The sequence below is a fragment of the Clytia hemisphaerica genome, unplaced genomic scaffold (genome assembly GCF_902728285.1).
Source record: "Clytia hemisphaerica strain Z4C2 unplaced genomic scaffold, Clytia hemisphaerica genome assembly, whole genome shotgun sequence".
Taxonomy (NCBI): domain Eukaryota; kingdom Metazoa; phylum Cnidaria; class Hydrozoa; order Leptothecata; family Clytiidae; genus Clytia; species Clytia hemisphaerica.
This window is the reverse complement of record NW_027104101.1, coordinates 2197029-2202664: the sequence shown is the minus strand read 5'-3', so window position 1 is coordinate 2202664 and position 5636 is coordinate 2197029. Positions and strand designations below refer to the sequence as shown.

Sequence of the window (5636 nt, the reverse complement as noted above, 5' to 3'; positions counted from 1 at the left end):
TAAGCAAGAAAAAGTGAGTACATATCAGAAAAAGTATTTCTGCTATTGTTTCCGAAAATTGGCTAAGCTTCTGATTGGTCAAGCGCTGAAATTCTATTATAATGTCACGTGACTTAGATAGGATTTCCTATCTAACTTCGACACAATTTTTAGCAAAAGCTAGAGATCTAGCCCTTCGGGCTTTACACATCGTTGAGCGGACCATCCATTGAACAAGAATGGGACATGAATCCAAAAAAGAAGATTGGGGAATAGAACTTATCGAAGCTTATCGAAGGATAATCGAAACTAATTCAAGGATAATCAAAACTAATCGAAGGATAATCGAAACTGATCGAGTGATAATCGAAGCTAATCAACGCCCAATCAAATTTATCGAATTAATCGAATTTTCCAAGGTTTTTTTTATCTCAATTAGTTCGATTAGGCTTCGATTATTTCGACTAATCGAAATATAATGGCTTCGATTAGCTTCGATTAGTTTCGATTAATTCGATAATCGAAAAATTCGATAGATTACGCCTGGACAATACCAACAAATGTGCTACAAAACATTCAAACAAACAACTATGCAAGAGTCATGTGTTGGTACCAAGAGTAAGCACTCTCTGGCGCCCGCGAGCCACCCGTCATCTTTACCAAAGCATAAAAAAACAGAGAAAGGGGATTAAAATAAAACAAATTGTAAACAAACAAGCTTAAAATTTCTGACCATACAGTGAAGTACAGCAGAAAGAAAGAGAATAAGTTGAAAGGTTGACCGAGAGCCCGGTTCGGAACCCCATAACCGAGTGGCCGCACACATTGGAAACGAATTAGGAAATGAGACAAACTCAACAAACTTAGACACAAACTACAAATATACTGGACAGAGAAAAAGATACAACACATTGAAATATAAAACGAATCTATCGATTAAAAAGAAAACATTATGCTCATTAAAAAGAGTTTGAATAAAGAAGAAGAATCGCTACTAGGGTCAAAAAACATTGATTAGGCCCATGTTCAATGTATTTCATCGACTGTCAATTGTAAATTATTGACAACAAATTGTTTGCATTGACCATCAATATTTCCTTATTCTTACAGTCAATGATTTGTATTGACTGTCAATTATTTTTTTGCCAGCTTTCAATGTAAGTAATGAACGGTCAATGCAAAAATTGACCGACAATATTGATACTCAATATATTCTTTTGGTTTTCAAGAAAATTGTTTGACAGTCAGTGTTAAGTATTTTTTGTCAATAATTTGATTTTGACGGTCAATAAAACTTGCTGACAGTCAATTAAAAGCATTGAACATGGGCCTAGTCAATTTTTTTTGATCTGGTAGTGAATGGAGTGAGGTGACGTCATTAAACTTGGTGTTTTAAATCGATCTAGAAGAAGATGAAGATGAAGACTAAGATGACCCAGATGATATCGACTTTGTAGAAGTAAGTTTCTGAATAACTTGAGATGATATTAATACAATATTAACTGTTTGAGAGGTAAAATACTCGATTGCCTGATAAATGTACATCAGAGAATTATCGTACAGGGTCAAAAATCGCGGAATAAAAACCTAATTGAAGAATCTTTTTGTCTATGAATAGGGGGTAAAAAGGGATATTTTGATGACTATATAAAATCCCAATAGTCAAAGACTTATGATTACAATGAAATAAATCAATCTTGTTAATTCTTGAATCCAATCAAAACGTTTAAATGCCGCAAATGGTCTGATCCGCGAAATTTTCTCGATCTTCCTGACTTCCTATCAAGTTCAATCACACCGATGCCTGTGTAAAGAAACTTTAGTTTTCAATTTTGAAATACAAAAAAACTCGATTTTCTTTCAGGATGGTGATGTCGATGAAGAAGAATCTGACGAAAACAAGAGCGAGCGTATAGTAAGTGTAATTGTTCAACTCTTAGATAATCATATATAAGCATATTTGCATCTCCTGTAAAAAATGACCAAAATTATCAAAATAAAGAAAAATCAATTTGTCCCTTATTTGTATTTCCTTCTATTTTAATTTAAAATCCTACATTATTTTCCAATTAATATTTGGACAACGGCAGGGGAGAATCGAGCATGTCGTTTTGTATTCTTTCCTTCATAACTTACCGATATAATTTTTATAAGAAATAGTTTCGTATTTTCGATGGGTAAGGAAGAGCTTTAAAGTACCAAAATAGTTCCAATGACTTCGAAAATCTGTTTACGAGATCATCCTTATCTATTTTCAAAATATACTAGTCCCTGCAAAATCGCCCAGCCAAAAATTCTGCTGCGGTGTGGGTACAGATTGAAAGGTCTGAGCCACGCAGCAGAATGTTAGGCAATTAAACGCGGCGAAGAGACGAAAGCTTTCCAGTCATTTCAAGCTATGTACGAGGCAGACTTCAAAATCTATCAAGAGAATGCTCGGATAGTGAAAGAAAATAAATGCCAAATGATGCCATCTGTGCTACCAGAAAAAGAAGATATCAATGTTTTTAAGAGCTATTGCTCAGACAAAATTGTGGAACTGACAGATTTAATCAATTCAGATCAGGACACTCCAGCTCAATACTGGTCATTAAACATATTTTGTCTCGGTCGATCTCTAACCTTTAATGCCCGACGGGGTGCAGAGGTTATAAAGTTAACCTTGTCAGATTGGGAAGGTGTGGAGAGTAGGATGTGGAAGAAGGGCAAAGAAGTCGAAAAGCTGACCGACCCAATCGAGATTGCCTTAGCAAAACGGCTACAGCTTTGCTACGTGCCTGGAAAAAAGAAAGCTGGATCATCAGCCCCAGCTATGGTAAGGAAGTATACTTCTTAAATAATACACAGTGAAATCTTGAACCATTACCCCGTGATTGCTTGCAACCATAAAATAGCCTTCATAGCCTGTTTATCCTATTTTTGACCTCTTGGTAAATACTAAACTTGAAAACAATGTAGACATATTCCTAAGGGCTAAATTTAGTGCTTTTGAACAATCTCTGGATTGATTTCCTACCGGTTGAAATGGGAAGAGTAAGAGTACACATCTACTTTGAATTATAATCAGTAGCTCAATCAATTAGCTCCTACAAAGAAAATGTAACAGCTTCCTTTTAGGTGATCACAATCTTTTCTCCCCTCATTGCAAATACAATTGATGCTCTTTAATTTAAAGGCAATGGATCGGGTTAATATGCCAGATACTGAGTCAGCAGCGCGTCAGCAGTGAAAAGCAAGAACGTTGAAAAAACACAGACCTTTATTCCAATGTTTGTTATTCTATGTTAAGCCAAAGCATTGCAAGTTTTCTGGACTTCACTTTTGTGGGCGCGTACGATCTGGCGGTACTCGGGATAAGGCCTAATTTAGGATCGGGAAGCGGTAAAAAGGATAAAAAGTATTCGGGAAACGGTATTTTGCAAGAGCCACGGTGACGGTAAAACATCTGATTTTTCTTCCGGGATGAGGTAATTCTTATAAAAAACAACGGTATTTCGGTAAAACTCATACGTAGACGGTACATAAAATTTTTGGACTATAAAAAAAGCTTGTCACAGGAGTCGGCAGCCTTCATCAGCAAAAAGGTAAAAAGAAACGTGAAAAACTCCCAAAAAAAAAAAAAAAGGATCTTACACCAGGAATGGGTTTATTTTGAGGCTTTTTGAGGCTTTTTAATACAGGGAGGAGAACGTTGGGTTTGTAAAGTTGAGCTAGAATGTCTGTCTGTCACCTCGAAACTTTGGGGCAGGCTGGAGTCTTCAAAAATGGTCGAATTCGGCTGAAACTTTGCACTCTTGTTCTTGTTCCTTGGGTGAATCCCTTGGGTGTTTTTTTCAATGAATTATCATAGCCGGAAGGGCTGAATTGCAGTTTTAACCTTTATCCAGCAAAAAAAAATAGGTTTGGTAGAGCAATCAAGATAAACTCGAAACTCCTTTCGTGAAACTGTGCTATTTTTTGAACATTTTTTAACATTTTCAAAAGCGTGCTTTAACCTTAAAATGACATAACTCAATGAATAATGATTCAAATTGAAAAAAGGACCCACCAAAGTTTTAGTACTACATTAACATAAAAAAGATTGACCTACACAAAGAGAAGATCAGGTCACACATGGAGGCAGAATTTGTTAAGGTATCAAATTAGTGGATTTATTAAATCGTCTTTGAACCTAGATTTCAATTTTGAGGTTATGGAGGATTTGGAATCGGTTAACGGTTACTTCTGAAATAAAACGCACTGTTCAATTTTTCTACTAGGTGTTACCTTCCATCGAGATGGACTACGATTATATAGAAGTTAATGGTGGTTGGTTCTTCAAATTCTCAACAAAGGGCTTTGTACAGGTGCCAGTCCATGAAGAGGAGTTTGGGAAAATCGCCCGAGGTGCTATAAAAACTTTGATTCTAACGATGAGTTTGATGGTGGCTGCTCTGCAACGTCCGTGGAAAACAGTTTTCCAGAACTGAGGGAGCGTGTCAACTTTTTGAACAAGTTCTACCAGTGCTTATTGTGCTTCCAGTTCCCACACAAAGTACCACGAATCGTAACGAGTGGTAAGAATATGTTTACTATTGGGCGGTGTGAGTTGTGCCAACTTTCTAACTTTCTGAGGATAAACTGTATTTTATTCAGGTATTTTTGATTCTGGGAAAATATTCGAGAGGGTATGATGTAATTTTGCATGTTTTGTTTATTCATAGTGTTTCGACTACAGTTCTCAGAATTGTTTTTCTTACTTTTCTTCAGATAGCAATAACTCCGGAAAAACATCATGGGCCAACGTTCTTATTGGGCTTATTCCACACAACAACGTTGCCATACTTAGCAACGAGAAGACTTGGTTCCATGATGATAAACAAAAGAACAGAACTTTTTTTCATTGACGAGTGGGTCTATGAAACAATGGCTCCTGACCAGGTTAGTGTAAATTCTTTACATTGACTGACTGAATACTAATTATTTCATATCTTGCAGCTTATTTCTGTTTAAGTTTTGATATTAGATGTGCTGAGGAGACCAAAGTATCTAGCAAAATCTGTCATTGTATGATAACGATTATGGAATTTAGTTATCTTTAACTTATTTTACAGGTCAAATCTATTCTACAAGGTGGTTACTTCAGCCAAGCGGTGAGAAACCAAAAGCCAAGAAGAACAAAGATGAATGGTGGCATCTACATCACCTGCCAGGCTATGCCAAAATTTGATTTCATCGACGTAGGTGCCGTGGACTGTCGTGTCCAAGAATTCACAGCACGAAAGCTGGAAACAAAGGACATGACGGCACCAGCATGGATGCTGGAACACTCTTTTGAGTGTTCGATGTGGCTGGTAAACATGATGGTGATCCATAGAGACCTCATAACGCCTGAAGAACGACGAGCGACCCCATGACGTCAGTGCGGGCGCTAGACTGAATATAGACATGACGGAAGAAAAAGCAAGGCAATTGATAGAGTGCACCGGGTCTACGGACGAGGAAGATAGTGAAATTGAAACAGGTAAACTTTCTGCTTTCAGACGTATGGACTGTCGAAGTGCTCGTTACTCTTTTTTTAATTTTGACCAAATTAAGAGGAAGAGGGAGTCAGAAGTAAGGGTATAGGTTTGATACTGTCAAAACTAAAAACCATTTCAAATTATCTTCTTCTCTCT

At 36.9% G+C, this 5636-nt stretch overlaps 1 long non-coding RNA gene across 1 annotated transcript; it reads left to right on the top strand.

Moving 5' to 3' along the window:
- Positions 1 to 4065: 4065 nt before the first annotated feature.
- On the top strand, positions 4066 to 5162 carry LOC136813091 (uncharacterized). The gene is made up of 4 exons (XR_010847438.1): positions 4066 to 4113; positions 4239 to 4535; positions 4729 to 4899; positions 5073 to 5162. It is a non-coding gene; the product is annotated as an uncharacterized lncRNA (long non-coding RNA).
- Positions 5163 to 5636: the final 474 nt, after the last annotated feature.